General features: G+C 35.8%; 1 long non-coding RNA gene across 1 annotated transcript in view; it reads left to right on the forward strand.

Annotated features, from left to right (window-relative positions):
* The window catches only part of LOC141520094 (uncharacterized), a 147,913-nt gene that overhangs the window by 52,222 nt on the left and 71,913 nt on the right, over positions 1 to 23,778 (forward strand). The window contains exons 4-5 of the long non-coding RNA XR_012477543.1: positions 5,678 to 5,789; positions 17,610 to 18,617. This is a non-coding gene — a long non-coding RNA (uncharacterized LOC141520094). The remainder of the gene's footprint in view (positions 1 to 5,677; positions 5,790 to 17,609; positions 18,618 to 23,778) is intronic.

Raw genomic sequence — 23,778 nt, forward strand, 5'->3', positions numbered from 1 at the left:
AGTATCTATCTGAAACCATCAACAAGCATTATATTCAATAGGGATAGGCTAGAGGTATTCCCAATAAGATTGGGGTGAAACAAGGGTGCCCATTATTACCACTACTATTCAATATTGTATTAGAAATGTTAGCTTTAGCAACAAAAGAAGAAAAAAGAAATAGAAGCAATTAGAATTGTTAAAGAAGAGACAAAACTCTCACTCTTTTCAGATGACATAATGATATACCTAGAGAATTCTAAAAAATCATCTAAAAAACTATTAGAAATAATTAGCAATTTTAGCAGTTGCAGGATATAAAATAAACCCTCATAAATCCTCAACATTTCTATTTATGACTAGCAAGATACAGTAGAAAGAGCTAGAAAGAGAAATCCCATTCAAAATAACCACAGACAATATAAAATACCTCGGAGTTTACTTATCAAGGCAGGCTCAAAAACTTTTTGGAAACTATTACAAAACACTTCTCACACAAATAAAATCAGATTGAAATAACTGGGCAAACATCAACTATTCATGGATAGGTTGAGTTAATATAATAAAAATTACAATTCTACCCAAACTAAACTACTTGTTTAGTGTCCTACCAATTAAAATTTCAAAACAATTACATTAATGAGTTACAAAACGTTGTAAGTAAATTTATATGGAGAAATAAAAAGTCGAGAATTTCCAGGGATTCAATGAAAAAAAGTACAAAAGAATGTGGTTTGGCCCTACCAGATCTAAAATTACATTATAAAGCATCAGTTATCAAAACTGTCTGGTATTGGCTAAGAAATAGAGTGGTTGATCAGTGGAATAGACTAGATGCAGTAGCAGGAAATGATAAATCCAAAGAGTCCAGCTATTGGGATAAAACCTCTTTTTTCAGTAAAAACTTTTGGGAAAATTGGAAATTAGTATGGCATAAACTTGGATTAGACCAACACCTCACACCCTTATACCAGGATAAGCTCAAAATGGATACAGGATTTAGACATAAAAAGCTATATTATAAGCAAACTAGAAGATCAAGCAGTAGTTTACCTGTCAGGTCTATGGAAGGGGAAACAGTTCATGACAAAGGAAGAGATGGAGAACATCATTAAAAACAAACTAGATAATTAGGATTACATCAAATTAAAAAGCTTTTGCACAGACAAAACCACTGTAACCAAGATCAAAAGAAATGGAGTAAATTGGGAAACAACTTTTACAACTAGTCTTCCTGACAAAGGACTCATTTCTAAAATATACAGAGGACTGAGTCAGATTTTCAAAACAAAACCACATCATTCCCCAATTGACATATGGTAAAAGGATAAAAGGATATGCAAAGGCAATTTTCTGTGGAGGAAATCAAAGCGATCCATAGTCATATGAAAAATTGATCTAAATCTATAATTATTAGAGAAATACAAATTAAAGCATCTCTGAGGTACCACCTCACACCTCTCAGAATGGCCAATATGGCCAGAAAGTACAAGGATCAATGTCTGAAGGGATGTGGGAAATCTGGGACACTAATACATTGTTGGTGGAACTGTGAACTTATCCAACCTTCCTGGACAGTAATTTGAAATTATGCCAAAAGGGCAACAAAAATGTGCACACCTTTTGATCCAGCAGTACCACTATTGGGTCTATACCCAGAAGAGATGAAGAAAGGAGGTAAAAATATCACAAATATATTCATAGCAGTCCTGTTTGTGTTTGCAAAGAATTGGAAATTAAGTAATTGTCCTTCTTTTGGGGAAGGCTTAACAAACTGTGATATATGTATTTCATAGAACAGTATTGTTCTATTAGAAACCAGGAGGGATGGGAATTCAGGGAAGCCTTGAAAGATTTGCATGAGCTGATGCTGAGTGAGATGAGCAGAACCAGAAAAACACTGTACACCCTAACAGCAACATGGGGTAATGATCAACTTTGATGGACTTGCTATTCCTCCAGTGCAACAACCAGGGTCAATTCTGGGCTATCTGCAATGGAAAATACCATTGTTATCCAGAGAAAGAATTGTAGACTTTGAATAACGACCAAAGACTATTACTTTCAATTTCAGAAAAAAAAATGTTATCTTATGTAATTTTACTATCTCTTATAATTTATTTTTCTACCATAAGGATGTAATTTGTCTCTCATCACATTCAGCTGAGATCAATGTATACAATGGAAACAATGTAAAGACTAACAGAATGCTTTCTGTGGGGCATGGAGGGAGGGAAGAAAGAATGGGGGGAAATTGTGAAACTCAAAATAAAAAAAAACCTTTTAAAAAAAGCATTTTCAGCATCTAATGAGATAATCATATGATTTCTGTTAGGTTTGTTATTGATATACTCAATTATACTAACAATTACCATAATGTTAAACTAACTCTGCATTCCTGGAATAAATCCTTCTTGGTCATAGTGTATTTTGCTAGTGATAACTTGCTGAAATAGCTTTGCTAAGATTTTATTTAAGATTTTTTGCACTATATTCATTAGGGAAATTTGTCTATAATTTTAATTCTGTTTTGATTGTTCTTGGTTTAGGTATCAGCAGCATATTGGTATCATAGAAGCAATTAAGCAGAATTCCATCTTCACCTATTTTTCCAAATAGTTTATATAGAATTGGAACCAATTGTTCCTTAAATGTTTATTACAATTCACTTGTGAATCCATCTAGCCCTGGATTTTTTCTTAGGCAGTTCATTGATGGCTTCTTGAATTTCTTTTTCTGAGATAGTGTTATTTAGGTATATTTTATTTCCTCTTCATTTAACATGGCTAACTTTTATTTTTGTAAATATTCATCCATTTCACTTAGATTATCAAATTTATTGGCATATAGTTGGGCAAAATAGTTCTTATTACTTTAATTTCCTCCTTGTTGGTGGTGAGTTCAGCTTTTTTTCATTTATGATACTAGTAATTTGGTATTTTTCCTTTTTTAAATCAAGTTAGCCAAAGGTTTATCTATTTTATTGTTTTTTTTAATAAAAGCAACTGTTGGTTTTATTTATTAATTCAATAATTTTCTTTTGATTTTATTTATTTCTCCTTTAATTTTTAGATTTTCTAATTTGTTATTTAATTTGGGGGGGTTTAATTTTTTCTTTTTCTAATTTTTTATTTGCATACTTAGTTCATTGATTTCTTCTTTATTCATGTAAGCATTGACATATAATATATTCCCTAATAATTGCTTCATCTCTATTGGTATCTTGTCTCGTTATTGTCTAGGATGAAATCAATTTTATCTATAATTTGTTGATTGATCCACACATTATTTTTAAATGAGGTTATTTAGTTTTCAATTAATTTTAGATCTATCTCTCCCTGGCCCTTTACTGCACATTACTTTTATTACATTATGGTCCAAAAAAGGAAGTATTCACTATTTCTGCCTTTCTGTATTTGATTATGAGTTTTTTAATCCCTTATTACCGGGTCAGTTTTTGTGTATGTGCCATGTACTGGAAGAAAAAAGTATATTCCTTTCTATCACCATTCAGTTTTCTCCAAAGTTCTATCATGTCTAGGTTTTCTAACATTTTTTTTATCTCCTTAACTTCCTTCTTGTTTATTTTATGATTAGAGTCATGTAATTCTGAGGGAGGTTGAGGTCTCCCACCAGTATAATTTTGCTAAGTCCTCTTGTAACTCATTCAGCTTCTCCTGTAAGAATTTGGATGTTATACTACTTGGTACATTCATATTTACTATTGAAATTGCTTCATTGAATATGTTACTTATAGGAGGATATAGTTTCCTTCCTTATCTCTTTTAATGAGATCTATTTTTGCATCTGCTTTTTCCAAGTTAAGGATTGCTACCCCTGCCATTTTCACTTCAGCATAACATATTGTGCTCCAACCTTTTACCTTTACTCTGTATATATCTTTCTGCTTTGAATGAACTTCTTTTAATCAGCATATTGTAGGATTCTGGTTTTTTAATCCATTCTGCTCTTTACATTTTATGGGAGAGTTCATCCCATTCACATTCAAAGTTATAATTAGTACCTCTTTATTGCCCTCCATGCTATCTTCCCTGTTTGTATTTTTCTCCTTTTTTTAAACCTTATCCCTATTTCCCAGTATTTTGCTTCTGAATACCCCTTCCTTCAGTGTGTTTGCCCTCTTTTATCCAACCCCTGTTCTCTATCTTTCCCCTTTCCCTTTGTCCCTTCTTCCTTCCCTTCTTTCTGTCAGTTCTTCTTTTCCTGCCCCTACTCCTCTCCCCCTTTTCCCTTTTAATACTTGAAAGCTAAGATAAATTTATTAATTTAATTGAGTGTGTGTGTTAATTCTTCTTTGAGCCAAAATGCTCAAAGTACTATAAAAATGTGTACCACCTTTGATCTAGAAATACCACTACTAGGTCTATATCTCAATGAGATTGTAAAGATCCACATGTTCAAAAATATTAAAGCAACTCTTTTTTGTAGTGCAAGGAAATGGAAATTGAGGCAATGCCCATCAGTTGGGAAATGGCTGAACAAGTATGGTATATAAATGTTACAGACTACTGTTGTTCTGTAAGAAATCATGAATCGCTGGTTTAGAAAAACATGGCAAAGACTTGCATGAGCTGATGCTGAGTAACATTATCAGAACCAAGAGAACATTGTTCACATTCACAGTACCATTTTGAGATGATCAACTTTGATGGAAGAAACTCCTCTTCAGTGATTTAGTTCACTGGTTTAGGGCAAACCTGAGACACTGGTTATGGAAAATGCCATTCAAATCAAGAAGAAAAACTGTGGAGTCTGAAAGCAGAGTAAAGCATATTATGTTCACTTTTTAAAACTTATTTTGATTTTTTCTTTCTTTCTCATGGTTCCCCTTCCCCTGCATTAAGTCTGATTTCTCTTTCACAATAGGATAAATATGGAAATACATTTAAAAATGCTATATTCACAAATGTTAGGGACTGTTGTGGGTGGGAGTACTTTAAACCTTCATCAGCTGGTACCTTGAACACCAGACTATTGTTTTACTAAGTGCCATGCCATAGGAGTGGGAGTGGACCAGGGACTGGGGAGGACATTTAAGCACTTGTATTTGGTTCAATAAAAAGAGATCTTGGAGTACTTGGAGATTTAGAACTTGTCTTGTCTCTCTTGTCTCCTGCCCCTTCAAAGTTTGCCTGGGGAAAGGTTAAGAAAGTTCAGAAAGGAATTCAATGCACAAATACATAAAAAAAATCAATTTTGAAAGTGGCATTTGATGAAGCTTTTTCTATGTCCCTGTGGGATATTATTGTAACAGTGATTTATTCACCTGACTGTTGGTTTCAGACTGTTATGTTTAAAGAAAATAACCAATTTGTTAATGCTTGTATTGTGGTCCAGGAAGATCTAGGTGAACTAAATCAAGCTATTCAAGCTTCCTTAATCTGTCATTAAATTCTGTTTACAGGTCTTCTAGTCAACCATCTCAGCCCACAGCAGGAAATAAAGAAGTACTTTAACTTGAAATGGCCTGAGGGATAGTTACAATTTTCCATTTTGCCTTCTCTTTGGGACAAAAACCATTTCTTGTCCCTTACTAATCCAGTAGAATTAACAGTAGTAGAAATTGAGTTCTTTCAGATTTAAAGCCTAGGATTTCCCATGGTGGGGCTCCCCAGAATTTCACAGACAGGAAGAAGAAAGTAATGTGCAAATATAACTTTCTTTTTCTTTTATTCAGAAACCATTGCTTACAATGAAGGCTTCACTTCAGTCTACCCAGAGAAGTAACTATCAATCCCCAGAGATCCTAGTAACAGATTTTCTCCTGCTTCTGTTCTTAACCGCTTCAGGTAATTTAAACAATAACTAATATTTTTGAGTCTCTTCCACACCCAAGAATAACTAAAATGAGTATATTAAGTGGCATATTTGGCCTATTTCAGAACAATGAATTTTTGTAGGTTAATTTGGAGTCTTGGTCTAGGTGCTAATCTAGATCTTTGATCCTTCAACTTTAAAAAAGAAGATAGTATATGGTTTTACTCTCTTGAAGTCCTGCCACTATATTCAAGGCCCTGATAAAGAATCCACTAAAGATGTATGAGTCTGGTAAGGAGCTAAAATTGTTGCTGGGTTTTGGTGTTGCCAAATTTAAGATTGAAAGTTTTTTTGAATAGTGACAGAATTCACATACAGCCTTGGGATTTAAAACTGCTCAGGATTTTTTTTTATAGAAGCCTACAAAGTGTATAGATTAAAGCCTTTTCTTCTGGAGAAGCATCAGGCACTTTGAGGAGTGATTGAGGAACGAATAATAAAAGGCTAGGCAAGGTTTGTCTGGGAGAGAGAGAGAGAGAGAGAGAGAGAGAGAGAGAGAGAGAGAGAGAGAGAGAGGAGAGAGAGTCAGTGAGAGCTGGCTGGGGTAAGACTTTGGAGTCTTTGTATCAATCGAGGAGTTTAGATTAGGTTTTTATAGTCTTGTCCATTCTCTGGTTACTCAAGTGTCTGGAGCCTGATGGCAAAGGGAAAATACCTCCCCTCATGGTACCAGAACTAAGTAAAAGGTTGGAAGTTGTGGGGTGGGAATGAAGAGACATTACAAATTTTACATGGAGCAGTGGAACAATAAAAGTCAATTTATGTAACAAGAGCAGATAACATTTTTTATAAAAGCTTAACAGTCTAAAGGATTACAAAAATCTGTTTCCAGTTATAAATTTCCTATATTCATAACTCCCTGCATCATATTTTTATAATTCCCTGCACCAAAATGAAATTAATTCCCAGATTTTGCCAGAAAGAGACATTACCCATCTTAAATATTTACTTCTAAAGAGAACATATCCCTCCATTGTTTTTTGAACACTGAAAAATGGAAAATCAATAATATGACAAGACAGTCAAAAATTGAGAGGTTGAAATGTGTTGTGTTTTTCTCTGAAAAAACTAAGAATTACTTACACCTAACAACACATCTACACTGAAAGGTTTCGATGAAGGAATAACAGAAGGTAAAGGTGACAGATCATTATTATATGCTCAGGTCATCCAGTAATTGTTTCTGCTTAGATTGCTATTTTGTACTGATTATCCTAGAAGTCATTATTGACTACTTACAATGAAAATGAAAATGGAGACAGATCTATTAGACCACAAAGACCAAGTATAATCATTCTCTTTATCTTCAAGGCCATTGCTAAGCCTCTAGATAAGGAGAAAGGGAATAATAAAGGACAGAAGACTTGTGGGGATCAAAAAAGACTTGAGTTCATAGGGATTTCCTTCTTTAAAAAGAGTTTAAAGGGGGGCTAGGTGACGCAATGGATAGAGCACCAGCCCTGGAGTCAGGAATACCTGAGTTCAAATCCTGCCTCAGACACTTAATAATTACTTAGCTGTGTGGCCTTGGGCAAGTCGCTTAAACCCATTTGCCTTGCAAAAACAAAAACCAACATACAAGACTATTGTAGTAATGTGAAAACAAATATAAATATATGTAATAACTTTTAAAAAATTAGAAAAATAAATATAAATAAAAAACAAAATTTCTCAGGTCCTCCTAACTCCAGGGCTGATGGTCTATCCACTGCACCACCTAGCTGTTGCATACAATAGTCTTGTAAAAGTAAACATAATCCCCTCTCTCCCCATTAAGATAGAGAAATCTCAAGGAAAATGAAATGAGAGGGAAAAAAGTGTACTTCAGTCCGTGCTCACATATTGGATGGATTGCATTCTTTATCATAAATCCATCAGAGACTTCAATATTATTTTTTCCCTCAGATGCTATTGCTAGATGTAATTTCCCTCCATCCTTTTCCTCCCAAGCCCCATTTATTCTGTTCTCTTTCCTTTCACCTTGTCCCTCATTTTATCTGACTCCCCTCTCCCACAATCTTCCCTCCCTTCCCTTTCTCCCATCCTTTTCTTTTCCTTTTTTCCTCTAGGTCAGGGCTACCCAAAATGTGTGGCAGGCTTCATGCAGCTTGAAGGATGATTTTATGTGGCTGCTTGTGGGTTTACTAAAATGCCTTAGTAAAGGAAGCCAAGCTACCGCAGATCTCTCACTAAAATGACAAATCAAAATATATTGTCTATTGCTTCAATAAACTCTTTTAAAAGAAAGGTTGGCCAACCCTGCTCTAGGGTAAGATAGATTTCTATGTCCTATTGAATGTGTATGTTGTTTCCTCTTTGAGGATGAGAATGAAGGCTCACTCATTCCCCCTCATCTCCTTCCACTCCATTGCAAAAGTTTTTTCTTGCCTCTTTTATGTGAAATATTTTATTTCAACTCTTCTTTCCCTTTCTTCCAATACATTCATTTCTGTCCCTTGACTCCAATTTTATAATATATCATACCTTCACATTCATCTCCCTCCTGTGCCTTTTCTATATGTGCTCCTTTTAACTGCTCTAATAAATGAGAAGGTTCATATGAGTTATCAGTGTTATCTTCCCATGCAGGAATCTATGCAATTCAACATCATTAAATCCCTCATGATTTGCCCTTCCCATTTACCCTCTCTATGTTTGAAGATCGAACTTTCTGTTCAGCTCTGGTTGTATTAATAGGAAAGCTTGAAAGTCCCCTACTTCACTCAATGTCCTTTTCCCTGACAGAGTACCTTCTGGTTTGCAGGGTAGTTGATTCTTGATTTTAATCCAAGCTCTTTTGCCTACCAGAATATCATATAACAATCCTTATGAGCCTTTATTGTAGAAGCTGTAAATCCTGTATAATTCTGACTGTAGCTTCATGATACCTGAATTATTTTTTTTCTGGCTACTTCTATTTTACCATCTTTTTCTAGGATATCAGGGCAATTTTCTAGGATAATTTCTTGAAAAATGAAGTCTAGGATTGTTTCCTTGTCATAACTTTCAGGTAGCCCAATAAATTTAAAATTATTTTTTTTGGATCTGTTTTCCAGGTCAGTTTTTTTTCCAGTGAGATAGTTTACATTTTCTTCTAGTTTTTCATTCTTTTGGTTTTGTTTTATTGTTTCTTGAATTCTCACAAAGTCATCAGCTTTCCTTAGTTATAGTCTACATTTGAAGAAATTATTTTCTTTAGAGAACTTTTGTATCCCTTCATCTATCCACTTCTGCTTTTTATGACATATTTTTCCTCATTGACCTTGTGGAATGCTTTTTCCATTTGACCCAAACTGGTTTTTAAGATTTTGTTTTCTTCAGTACTTTTTTGTAATTCTTTCACCAAGCTCTACTGACTTAGTACTCATGATTTTCCTACATCACTCTCACTCCTCATTCCAATTGTTCCTCTGTCTCCCTTACTTGATTTTCAAAATCTTTTTTGACCTCTTCCAAAGTCTGAAACCAATTCCTATTTTCCTTGGGGGTTTTGGATGCAGAGGTTTTAATTTTGTCATGTTCTAAGTGTGTATTTTGATCCTCCATGAGACCAAAGTAATTGTCTATGGTCGGATTCTTTTTCTTCTGTTATTTGCTCATTTCTCCAGTCTATAACTTGATTTTAATTCTTTCTTAAGGTAGGGCTCAGCTTCAAGCATGGCAGATATAGTTTGCCAAGTTTTTGAGGGTTTTAGTTATTTTATTCAGTATTTTTTGTAATTCTTTCACTAAGTTGCTGACTTGGTTTTCATGATTTTCATGCCTTCAAAGTCTTATGAGAGGTTCTGACTGCTCTCCTGGTCTGTGCTCTGGTCTGTGAATGACTGCAAGCACTCCTCTCTCTGTCCTGGAATAGTGAGGAAGGTCCCTACTCCACTATGGCAGTAAAGCTCCTTTTTTCCTGAGACTGGGACTCCAGTCTGCAACCTGGATTTTCATATGGGTCAATCAACAGAGTCCTGTCCCAGGGATAGTGGAGAGACTTCTGCAGTCTTCCTTGACCCTCCTACCATCTATGGACTGAGCATTTTGGAAGGAGCTTCTGGGTGGTTCTGCTAGTTCCCAGGACTGGGGCTTCCATGAAGCCTGCACTAACCTGGGCTCACTCTGGTGGGGCAAAATTTTACCACTGACCTTCCTAGTTGTCCTTGGCAATCCTTGGACTGAAAGGTCTGTAAACTGCTCCTATTGTCAGATACATGTGACCCTAGGCACCCAGCTGTCCTGAAGGCTGTTTCTGGAAGGCTGGAGCTGTTTTACTCCAGTGTGGTCCAAGCTGTGCTGTGGCCCTTTTCAGCCCTAGTGGAACATATTCTTCTTGCAGATTTTCCTTGTTTGATTGGGTTGGAAAATTATTTCATTGTCTTTCTTTGAATTCTGCCACTCTAGAATTTGGTTAGAGTGGTAATTTTGAGACATTTGAAGTGGTCTGGGGGAGAGCTCTTAAGATTCCCTGCTTTTCTGGCATTCTTAAGGAATTTTTAGCTATAGGAGGTCAAAAAGATATTAGCAGAGATTAGCAGAGAATTAGCAGAAATAAATGGATCAAATTAAGGATTTTTTTTAAGGATGGGAAAAACATTGACATATTTGTAGGACACAATAAAGTAGCCAGTAGAGAATAATTAAATATTAGTGAGAGAGTGAGGCAATCTGAATGAGAAGGTAGGATGGAATAGAATCACTTGTGCATGTAAAAGGTGTGTTTTGTTAAGAAGAAAATTCACTTCTTCATGTGAAACAAGAGTGAAAAAGTGGCAGAGGTTTGAGTGATGTGAGATGAAGAAGGAATGATAGGGAGCTCTTAATGCCTGATCTAATTTTTTTAAATGAAATATGAGACATAGTTTCCAGGAAAGGGATATTTTTGATTATGTAACATAGAATTCTAGTGAATTCAGCATGATTTTGTATTTTTTCTCCAATTTCATTCATTAGTACATGAATAAAATCAAAGGTAATACATGTTTAAGAGTAAGCCAAGGCTAGGGCTTAACAGGGCAAAATTAGTGACAGGATATGGAGGGAAGGTTTCAAGAGTAGAAGATAGTATAGAATTGAACTGTTTCATCAATGGGTCAGTATAAAGAAAGGAGGAAAGTATAACTGATAAAGGGGTTATGACCTGAGAAAGAACTAAAGAGTTGAGGAATTAGAGGCCATTGTGTGAATGAAGAATCAAGTTAGTAGTTTTAAGGCAGAGGAACAGTAAAAGACTATGATAAGACAAAGGAATATCATAGTTCATATACATGGAAGTAGAAAACTTGTAGCTGATGGCAAGAAGGAAGATATTATTATTTTTATCTTTGAGATGTGGCAGAGAAGGTCATGGAAAATTACTAAATTGAGGAACTGAGAAGTTTTGATTCTTCAATATTTGCAAGAAGTACTCTGATTTAAGGATAGGAATTAAAGAAGAGAAAGACTGTGAGCCTGGTTCTTTTTTTTTAAAGATTTTATTTTGAATTTTGCAATTTTCCCCCTAATCTTACTTCCCTCCCCCCCACAGAAGAGTCTTTACATTCTTTACATGGCATACATTTGTCTAAGTTGAATGTGATGAGAGAAAAATCATATCCTTAAGGAAGAAACATAAAGTAAGAGATAGAAAAATTACATAATAAGATAATGTTTTTTTTTAATTAAAGGTAATAGTTTTTGGTCTTTGTTCAACTCCATAATTCTTTCTCTGGATACAGATGGTATTCTCCATGGATACCCCAAAATTATGACTGATTGTTGCACTGATGGAATGACCAAGTCCATTAATGTTGACCATCACCCCCATGTTGCTGTTAGGGTGTACAATGTTCTTCTAGTTCTGCTGTGAGCCTAGTTCTGAACTTATTAAAGAGAGAAGAATACTTTGAAAGTCAACAAATAACAGCTACTAGTATCTTGATTGCATGATAGATGTAGAGTCAGTGAACCTCAAATGGGAGAAAGTGATGGTGACGGAGGGGCAGTATGAAAGTATTAATGGTGAGTAAGGAGTATTTGGATCCCTCTACTACAATCAGAGAGTTGAACTAAAGGTGGCCAGGATTGCCTTATAATTAGAAGACAAAAGTGATAGGAGTGATAAAGGGGGAAAAAGTTAAAGAGGAAAGCAAGTTGGTTACCTTTGGAGCAGACCTTTTAGAGATCACAGTAGAAGTGGTAGGTATATCTGGAGTGTAGAATTGAGGTGATTGGGAGTGACAGAATGAGCAATGAGAGGACAGAGTTTGGCAGAGGTTAAGAATCAGTAGGATGGGAAGAATGATGGGTCAGGTATCTACATTCCATTGAGGAATGTCTTCAGAGTGCTAAGTCACTAATGTGTAAGAGCATAATATGCTCTGAAAGTCAACAAACAATAAATATTTACAGTAGTGTTTAAGTATAGTGCATAGTTTGGAGGATGAGTTGCTGGAGGAGAGTGATCAGGTCATAGGGACATCTCAGATTATGGAGGCTTCAAGCAAGTATTCACAAGTTTTATCAAATTAGCCTCAGGGTAGAGTCAAATGGGGGGGAAAAGGAAAAGTAACTGATTGGGGGTGTTGGAGTAGACCAGAAAATGTGCTGGGAGAGAAATTAGCATTATTCCTGTGGGACTTGGGCAGGAAAACCTTTGAGGTCCTTTATAGCACCAAAATCATGATACTGATGTTTTACTGGTGATTCATTGTGACAGTTTAAGTTTACTTTGACCTTTGATCACTCTGACTTTATCAATGACATTGCACTGATTCAGCATAGCATCAGTAGAATCTCTTTAAAATACCTTCCCAAAATTCCACATCTAAGTCTATGTCCTGGAAGCATCTTTACTCAAGTCAAATCAACAAGTATTTATTTATTAAGCCCATATTATGTACAAGACATTGTGAAAAGTGTTAGAGATACAAAGAAAGGGAAAAGCAGTCTACAATGAAGGAGCTCATAATCTAATGAGGGGAGTCAACTGTGTACAGGATAAATTGGAATGAGGGGAGTACAAACTGTGTACAGGATAATTTAGAAATTATCAAGAGAGGGAATGAACTGGTCTTGAGGGGAATGGAGCATGGTTTCTAGAAGAGTGGGGGGTTTTAGTTGAGACTTGAAAAAGCTAAGTAATCTAGTTCTCTGTAGTACTTTGTAATTATAAAATAATTTTTTTCAAGCAGCTAAAAGAGATCTGATCTCATTCCTCATGCATTGAGAAAAGTAATATTATTGATTTGTGTTATAGCTTGCCTGAATCTTGTATGCCAAACTTATCATTTACAGGTGAAGAATCTGAAGTCCATAGTGATTAGACTTTCTCTATTTCAGGTAGTTAATTTTTAACCATAGCCGGGGCTGAGAATAAGGTCTTCTGCCCCCTCTTCCTGTTACTCCCAAATCCTACACAACACAAACCAAAATGATTCCTGATTCCTTTGAACACTGATACTATTTCTCCCATAATTTGAACTCTCTAATGCATTGTTAGTAAATAAAGAGTACAAGGATTTGATTCCAGTGATATTCCACCACAAAATAAAACTGCAGATTTCCTAGGAAAGAAAATGTGAGAACTTTTTTTTGACTGTGAACAGAAATCTCCCTAAACCTTCCTTGCATTGAGGGCACAAATGACAAAAATAAATCTACAATTAGAGCAAGCACAATCTGACTCTAGGTTAGACAGTGCATACATTCACCCTACATTTAAGTTAGGCTAAAACAAAATATTCCTGTTAGTGAAAAATGTGGTCTAATCAGTTCGAGGGGAGAAAAAAGACCAACCTCCCAAAACTTAAAAAATTAAAGGCAAGGAATAGTCTTGAAAAGAAGTCCTACTCCTCTTTCAAATCCAAACATTTATTTCCTAACAATACATCAGTGACTTCTCAAAGGATTTGAAAGATGATATCAGTGGTGTTCAAAACAGGTCCTGCAGAATTTAATTTGATGACCAATCTAAAAGTATAAACCATGTTCAAGGCCTTATGTAATGCATTTAAGATAAAAATCAATGAAACAACTTATGATTTTTATGGAATCTTCCTGATCTGAATGTCCTAGTGATTTCTATATATTTTCCTGATCCAGAGGCTGCTGGAAATTTTCTTGAGATCTACTTCATGGAGGGATTCCTAGAGGATCAGGGGAAAGCTGATTTTAGCTCCTGGGGCAGAGTCTGGGATAGGGACAGCAGGTTGGGAGTGCCCCATAGGTCTTTGAGGCTCCTTGACTCTTGAGTTCATTTTCATGACAGAAACGTGAGTGTCCCTGGAGGAATAGCCTTGCAACTCAGAGCCTAGAGGCTTCATGTGAGAGGCTGAAGGGAACTCATTTCCTGGGGTCCCAGCAGTGCTGGAGCTACTCATATTTATATCTGTAGTCTGAAAAAAATAAAGCTGATCTGGGGAATAGAGACGGACAGAGACTAGTAAATAATTCATAGTTTAAGTGCCTGATATGGTCAGTTATGCTCTAGGTGCAGTGATATATATAAAGCACAATAGGTCTTGATTCTCAAGAAATTTTCAACCTGTTTTCAGTGTACATATGTAAACAGACATATAAGATTATTTAAGGATGGGAAGATGGCTTTAAGAGTTAGGCTACTGGTAGGGCAATCAAGGTAGTCTTCGTACATAAGATGGCACCTGAACTGAAGCCTGGAATTGTAGGAGAGAGAGCTAGGTATTTATGCTAGTCATGGAAAACAAATAACCTGTTCAATAACACAAAGAAGAATGACCAATTAATGGACTAGCAGATAAGATAGTTTGAATGGAACATTGTGTTCATGAAGAAGAATAATGTAAAATAATCTTTAAAAATTAAACTAGGCTTGAGGTACAATGGACTTTAAATGTCAAAATGAAATTTCATTTGTCTTTTTTAAAAAATCCTAGTGGTATAGGGATTCAACAATGGTTCTTTTTGACATACCCAGACTTGTGCTTTAGAAAGTTTGTGTGCCAGCATGTTGGAGAATTAATTGAAATGAAACTTGAAGCCAGGAATCCAATTGGACCATATAAAATAATGCAGGCAAGAGGCATTAAGGGCTTGAACTAGAATAGTGACCTTTTGGACAACACAGTGGAGAGGAGAGAGGTAATGTGAATATTTCTTCTACAGGATTTAAAAGCTGAGTGAATATGAAAGGTATAAGAGAACAATCAAGGGTCAGGGTTAGTCAGAATTTGTTTAACACTTGCCATATACCAGAGTTTGTGTTAAGTAAGCACTGGGGAGAATAGAAACAAAAACAAGAAACAGTTCTTGACAATTTCATGGAGTAAGATTGCACATATATTGAAGCTGAAAAATTGGTGGGGGTAGGGTCCTTCTTTCCTCTGATTGGAAAGGAAAGGAACATGATGAAGTCCTGCAGCTAGGTGAGTTTAAAGGGTAGATTTCAACTTGCAGGATAAGTTTCTGGAGATGCTAAGTCCAGGTAGAAAAATGATGAGGTAGGTACCCTGGGAGCTCTTCCTAAATCTATGATCTGGGAAACATTCCCAGATATGAATGCCAGCCCTTTCCAGTCAAAGACAGAGTCCCCAAAGGTAAGGGATGCTGATATGGTGTGAGTTTCATATCGGATATCCTTTCATAGAATGATGAACTTTTGAAGATTATGAAGTCCATGAGAGCAGCTGAGTGAGAAATTATGAGGTGATTGCCCTGAGCTCTTTGCTTAAATGGTGGGAGATCTGGTAGGAACTTTCTGATGTCCACTTGCTACCCTTTTAGTCAGAGAGAGGATGTTACCAAGGTTGTGAGCTTGTCTGGAAAGATAAGTAGGTCATTTAATGTGGTGAAGCAATGAATGAATAGAAAAGAGGAATTCCATTTTGCATGTGGTTAGATTCAAAGATCTTTGGACTATCCAGTTAGTTGTCCAATAGATTTTTCTTTTTAAAGGACTCGGGCTTAGAAGAGGTATGAGGGCTAGATTATAGATCTTGTTATCATTTTCAAAGAGAAATTTGATTGCACAGCAACTGAATAAATGAACAAGGCAGAGGACTGAGGTTTAGGGAAGTAAAAGAAAATCTATGGTTAACAAAATTTTAGATAGTGATCCAGCCTTATAGACTAAAAAGCAGTGGTCAAACAGGTAGGAGAAGAAAGAAAAGATAACTGTTAAGAAAGTTGAGGAAGGAAAGATCATTTTAAAGGAGGGTTTGGTTTATAATTAAAAGATTCAGGGGTGGCTAGGTGGCATAGTGGATAAAGCACCGCTCCTGGAGTCAGTTGTACCTGGGTTCAAATCTGGTCTCAGACACTTAATAATTATCTGTGTGGCCTTGGGCAAGCCACTTAACCCTGTTTGCCTTGCAAAAACCTAAAAAAAAGATTCAGAGAGTATGAAATGATCACACAAAAAAAGGCTATCAGAGTTTGCAATTTTAATATTCTAGGTAACCTTGGAAAGAACAATCTTAAAGAACTGGTTGGATTAAAAACCAGATTGCAAGAGGTTGAGAAATGGCAGTAGAAATTGTGAATGGCTTTGAAAGGATAGAGAGAAAAGGAATGATAGTTTCTTAAAAAATCATTGCTGCTTACTAAGTATTAAGGTATCCCTGGGCTGCCTAGGATAGGAGAGAAGGTGATAGGATAGCCTCCATTCACAAGTATCTTTTCCTTCACCCAAATTGCCTGACTTTTTAAGGTATCATCCAGTCATCCACACCTTACTCTTCCTATTGATCCTGGGTGAAACCATGACCAAGCTGTCTTATCTCCCTTACTACCCTCTCCCCATCATGTATGAAGAGGGAGATATTGAAGGGAGGCTAGTAATAAGATTCCTTCATTATTCTCATCACACAGTGGTTATATGCTGAAAATATTCTGGTTGTAACTCTATTTCTTTTGTAATTAACTCATATTTGCTTGACTGTGTACATGCTGGTGATTTTCTTGTCTAGAGCTAGTTATGACTCTACTTTTACAATCATTACTAATGATCTGGCAACACTAATTTTTTCCTGAAAAAAAAAAAGACTGTAGTAGAAATTTGATGCTGGTCAGTGACCTTCCAAATTCAATGTATTATGAGTTTTTGCATTTCTTTACGAAAATAAATGTAAGATTTTGAATCAATACCAGGTATAATCTTAATTAAAATTTTTATAAAGAATGATTCAAAGGGAATAGCTGAGAATTCTTTGGGATGAGGTAATGAGGTTTTTGAAGATTAGAAGAGATCTTAGAGCACCAGATGGAATCTCTTGCCCCAGGGACAAAAGAAGACATTAAGGTATGTAAATTATCTCTGAGGACTGAGAGAGAGGGTGAAAAGTTTAAAACAGGGGTACTTTATAATCACTGTGAAAATAAACTTCCAGAATGTAAACTGAGGAAAAAGATAGAAGGTAAGATCAAAATTGTCCTTTTTTCCCAACTCTTCCCATGTGTGGAGACAGGATGGCAGAAAAAATAAGGCACTAGGTTTGGAGTTCAAAAGAGTCTCAGACTCTTACTAGCAATATAATCCCAGGAAAATCATTTAACATCTCTATGCCTGGGTTTCCTCTTCTGTAAATTTAGGAGATTGAACTTGATAACCTCTTAAGGTATCTTTCAACCCTAAAATCTATGAGCTTAGGATAGAAAGTGATATATCAAAGGTGTACATATATATATATATATATTATATATATATCTACATACATACATGAATATATATATATATTTGTATATATGAACATATATAAGTGTATGTATACATGTACACATATGTGTGCATGTCTTTGTGTATTTGTGTATAAGAAAAGCAAAGCTGAGATCTTCTTTATTTTCTTCTCTAGAGACCATGAAAAAAGAATGTCCAGTCTAGCATCTGTTCAGTTGGGAGATCATTAAGGAGAGCCAATCGGGAAATAAAGCTGCTTCTATTCTATCTCCTTTGCTTACCATTCTTTTCTCTCATTATCCAACATGGAAAATGAACTACTCAGAAGCATCTGTTATACTTGAGCAAAAACTCTAAAAGCAGTGGCCATTCCAAAGGAGATTGAAGCCTGATTGGAGTCACTCCAGAGGAGAAATAATTTGTGATATGCAATTTGTGTTAAAGGTGGATAACAGCATATGCAGTAGCTGTTCTTTCCCAAAGTGTATATACCATTGGTCTGCTTATTGAGATTATCCTGAACACTATGGGAAAATAGAAGAAGTGGAAACACTGAGATTTTTCAAGGGTGACTCAATAAAAAGTGATACCTAAAACTCCCATAGGGTAAGCACAGCAGTAATTGTTATTGTTTGACTTGCTTGGGTTTTTCACCACCATCAAGGAGGGATTTGACTGTGTTTTTTTAATAATTAATGAAACTGGGGGTCAGAATGAAGTGAGAGCAGACACCAGAAAGAAAGAGCTTTCTTTGTATGAGGTCAAGAATAGGAAGCTGAGCTTTACAAGGACAAGTTCAAGATGAAGAAGCACCCTTAGTTATTGTACTGGGAATCCTTCCATGGTTCTTCAAAGTCACAAAAATAAGAAGTAGGCTGGGAGTGCTTGGGGAAAAGCTTCTCTGGCTCAGCCACTTCATTATAATTTTAATACCAAGAACTGTATACTGAACTAACATTAATCCATTCATAGTATTTGTATCTCTCAATGGAAGAGAAAATCAGTTCGTCCAGGACAGTACCAACAGAGAACAGAAGAGAGAAGAAGCAATCTGAGACCAAATTGGAGTCAATCCAGAAGACATCTCACATTTATGAAAAAGAATGTTTGAGAAACATATAATAATGTCTTCCTAAAGGGTCTTCATCTTGTTGGGTCCTCTTAAACCCACAGCAATTCAAAGGTGAGGTTTTAGTTCTTCTTTATTAGAAAAAATAGCTTTGCTTTCTCACATAAACTATGATGTTCATATCACTTTTGCCCACTTTGAATAAATGTAGTACATGGAGCTCTTGAGGTCAGAGTTCAATCAAAATAATATAATTGTCTTTGGGTCCATGTATCTGAAAAAAAGATTATCTAACAGGGTGGCTAGGTGGCGTAATGCATAAACCACCAGCCCTGGAGTCAGGAGTACCTGGGTTCAAATCCGGTCTCAGACACTTAATAATTACCTAGCTGTGTGGCCTTGGGCAAGCCACTTAACCCTGTTTGCCTTGCAAAAATCTAAAAAAAAAGATTATCTATTTTTATCTGTCTGTTTTTTTGCCAGAATGGGAGGGAAGAATTTTCATATGAACACTATGACCTATGCCCAAAAAATGGAGATAAGCAAAATCTGTCTCTGACTTACTTATTCATGACTAGTAACCAATTTTTTAAACAAAAGCTATTCCCCTTGAATTGAATTTACTTGTGCATCTTTACACAAAACTGTGAGTAATAAATTTCCCTCCCTTTTGATAATATTTTTTCACTAATTTGATAGATGTGAGGTCATAAGGATTGTTTTCATTTGTGACATATAAAAAGTTTGAGAAACATAGTTTCTAAGTTATTAATCATGGAACCCATTCAGCACTTTTATGCCATTGGTAGAATGGGTATTCCTAAAGGTAGATATCAGCTGATTGATTAATAATTGAAAGAATGAATATAATAAGAGGTGAGCTTTTTCTACAGCTATTTTGTAAATTATTATGATTAAGATATTTTTAAATGAAAGAGCTGGTTGGTTGCTGTCCTTTGTTCTCAAAGATGTACTCAAAGAGGACCAAAGATGATATCACTATGTTAAGAGTCAAGTTACAGTGTCCAACTGTGGCTGATCAAACCAATGTGAGCTTGAAATGCTTACCACAGGTCAGGCACAAATAGACTGTGAACATTTGGGGTGCATTCTCTAAGTCTGCATATCTCATATTTCTTTTGAGAATGAAAGTGTTAAAGATGTGTTGATTGCCCAAAAGCATGTGCTTAGGAAGTCTCTCCTTAGAATTAGCAGTAAGCTTTCCCCTAGGGGAGCAGCTGCAAGGACAATAGCCTCAGACTGCAATTACTAAATCCAAAGGACTGCAGTCTAATGCTGCCATCTTAACAATGAATTGTCCTTAATAGATGTGAATACATATGTGAAGATTAGTGTGACTTTTGATATTCCCAATAGGAAAAGCAATAAAAAAATATAAGTTTTACATGTAATTTATATCAGTCAATTATAAGATAATGTTATTGAGATAGAAAGCTGATGTTCTGCAGGGAATTTTAATAAAGGACAATCAGAGAACAGGAACCTCTCAGTTGCTTTTCATGAGAAGTTCTAAGTGTTTGGAGAGAAATATTGTTGGACTAGAAGTTTAACGTTGGCATGGCCAAATTTGTTTCCTAGCTTGATAGAAATATTTTTTGAGAATGACCTACTTATTTTCTCCTAATTCTCTTTTCAGTAAACAGACTTAGTGATCTTTTAAATTTGGTCTTTTGATTTAACTTTCCAACCCTGAAATTATGTCTTCTCTAGTCAGTTAACACTATTTCTCTTACCAGCACTTAGAAGTTTTGGAATGAACTTAGATGCTGATGTGTCTGATAGCTGTCTTTGATGGTCAGGAAGGATGATGTAACCATTGCTCAACTCTTCATTCTTTCCTCTCTCTTGCACCAACTACCTCAGAAAAAAGCAGATCCAATATGGGTCTAACTCTCTTTGAAACATCTACTACTACTCACTATTCCTATGTTTTTCCTATTTCTCTTCCTGCCCTTGTACTCATCACTTTGGTCATTTTGGTAAAAAAACAAAACAAAACAAAAAACTATCTCCAGTTCTTTACTCCTTTTCTTTCATTTCCATCTTCCTTAACCTTATCCACTTATTTCCCAATCCAGCCTTGTCCATCTCTTCAGCTGTGCCCTCTGGAATAGTAGCAGAAAACTCACCAATATCCTGTATTTATCTTTTTCTTTGACAGTACTTTTGTCTGTTGACCCTCATTAAATTTAACTGATAGTACTTCCCAAGTCTTCCTTTCCAGCAATAGATATACCTTCTCTCAAAACTGTTCCTAAAAAGTCAGAATAAATCTAATTACCTATTGTTACTCTTCAGTTCTCCCTTTTAATTCATCCTCTCAGCAATCCTTTTTCCTTTAAATCTACTTAATCAAAATTTTGCATTGAGGGGCAGCTAGGTGGCAAAGTGGATAGAGCACCAGCCCTGGAGTGTGGAGGATCTGAATTCAGGTCCAGTTTCAGACACTTAATAATTACCTATGTGACATTGGGCAAGTCAACTCCATTGTCTTGCAAAAGCTAAAAATAATTGCATCGAATGTACATTCTGGTGGTCCTGGAAAAATGGTGTCAGACTCAAATAGAAAAATCCCTGTGTCCACATTTTGAGTTAGGAAAACAAATTAGCATTATTTATGATTTGTTGCATTTTTTATTTTTATTAAACATTTTCCAATTACATTTTCTAGATTCTAGGGATTAGGTTCTTGCTGCCCTCGGGAGTTTTGCAGACCACATACAAACTCATTTTTTGATACCTTTTCATTGAATACTAAGCTCCAGCTCCCATTTTTTCATGAAGTTCATAACCTGACTTGAATCTTTCTTCCAAAACTCATGGTCTTATCAACTTATCTTGGCTTTTAAACAACTGCACAAATAAATACTAAAATTCTCCAACCTCCAAGTTCCTCAGCTTTATTAAAACCCCAAACCCACCTCAGTCATACAGAGGAATGGTGACAAGCTAAAGCTCAATATTCCCCCAAAGTATTAGACTTCTCTAATTCAGACTGACTTTGCCCCATCTGACCATGAACTCATTCATAGATTAGTAATCACTTATTAAGCACCTATTATGAGTCAGGCACTGTACTGAGAGCTTACAAACAGATGGACAAGGCAACATGCAAACAAGTGTGTATGAAGGAGTATAGAGGATAAACAGGAAATAAGGCAAAGAGGGAAGGTACTAGAAGTAGGATTTTTATTGGAATTTAAAGGAAACCAGGAAGATCAGGAGTCTGAGAAAAGAAAGGACAGTATTTCCAGGCATGGGGGATAGTCAGAGAAAATTCCTGGAGCTGAGATGTGGAACTTCCAAGAAGCTAATTTGAAGAATGAAGAGTACATGTTGGAGATTAAGGTTTTAAGTAAAATGGAAAGATAGGAGGGGGCTACGATATAAAGGGCTTTGAATGCTAAACAGAACATTTTGTGTTTGCTTCTGGATGCAATAGGGAGCCACTGGAGTTTATTGAATGGGGAAATGGCATGATCAGACTTGCATTTAAGGAAAATAACTTTAGTGGTAAAATGAAGATGGACTAAAGTGGAGTGAGACTTGAAGCAGACAGACCCACCAGCAGACATAGATAGCAGTGCAGGAATGAGATGCTAAAGACTTGCACTATAATGGTGGTAGTGTTATAAAAGTAGGAGTTTTTGAGAGATTTTGCAAAGGTGAAATCAACAGGTCTTGACAATAGATTAAGTATGGGGAATGAGATAGTCCAGGATGGGCCTGGAAAAATGGTATTGCTTTTTATATTAATAAATGAGATAAGAGTGGAGGAGAGAGGGTGAAGGGAAAGGTTTTGGGGAATAGAAATGAGGGATAAGGTTGAATGAGTTGAAGTGATGATCTGTAGACACTCAGAGTCATGGGAATGTGGTGGTTATGAGAGCAGCGTAGAGTTGAATTGGTTCACAAATGGTCAAGATGGAAAGAATAGTAATATAGGGGCATGACCTGGGAGATAATTGAGTAGTCAAGAGATTGGAAGTCACATGTGATTTTTGTAAGGAAAGGCAGAGGAGAGGTAAAAAGTTAATGTTTTGATCAGATAAAGGGATTTTGGAATTCTTGAAAATGGAGGGTGATAAATTTGCGCCTGATAGCAAGGACAAGGATCTGATGATATTAATATATGACTAAGATAGAATGGAAAAATAAGCTCATAGAAAGTAAGCAGGTTGAAGAATTGAATATTTATATTTAGGATATTTGAGGGAAAGTAAAGATGTATATTGAAATTCCTTAGCATAAGGGCAGAATTTGGAGAGAAAAAATTTTTAAACTCATTATGGAAGAAAGGGGAATGACCTGGGGATCTATAGACAGTAACTACCAGGATTTTGATTGGGTGGTAGATATGAATAGCATGAACCTAAATCAAAGAGAGGTTAACTGATAAATTGACATAAGAGGAGAACTTGAAAGTACTACAGGGGATCAAGGAATATTCTAATTATTCTACCTTGATTGGTGATCTAAAAAGAATCTAAAAAATCTAAAAAAGAATCAGTAAAAATAAGGTTAACTATTGGTAAGTGTGACTAGCAAAAATGAGTCATTAAAGGGGAACCAGATTTCAGTAAGAGCTGGTAGTTGGAAGGAGTGGAAGAAAAAAAAAAGCTATAAAATGAAAGGAATTTTGTTGCCTGTGGAATAGTCAATTCTAGGGAGCTTAGTGGAAGGACTAGATGATGGTAACTTGAAACTTTGAGGTAGGAAGGTTGAGGAGGTGAAAGTGAGGAATTGAATGGTTGGGTATAGGAAATGATATTTGGGTGATAATCTACAGGATAAACTCCTATCATTATACCTCTCCCTATGCTTCATTTTTTTGCCTTTAGCTATATTTTCAGCCTTTCTACTCCACATAACTTCCTCAAACCAATATCTTGCCTTGATTTCACTAAAGGTAACTGAAACTATGATTAATATTTTATTTATGACAAGTTGTAATGCTAATCCTGAGACCAAAATGTGTTGACTGTCATGAAACAATTCTGCGTTTTGCACTGTTACAAATAGTTCATAAATATACTTAGCCTAAAGTGATTAAAATAGCTTTTTATTAGTAACTTTTCTGCAGAAAAGGACCAATTTCCTTAGCAGACAAAGGTGGAAAATTGTGACAATGTCTTGTCTTATATGCAGTTTGAAAGGCTTGCTCCTTCCCTTTGTGCTAGTCATTGGTCAGGGTTACAATCTAACTCCCATACCACTCTCTAACTCCCATACCACTCTCTAACTCCCATACCAC

The sequence above is a fragment of the Macrotis lagotis genome, chromosome 4, assembly GCF_037893015.1.
Source record: "Macrotis lagotis isolate mMagLag1 chromosome 4, bilby.v1.9.chrom.fasta, whole genome shotgun sequence".
Lineage (NCBI taxonomy): Eukaryota > Metazoa > Chordata > Mammalia > Peramelemorphia > Peramelidae > Macrotis > Macrotis lagotis.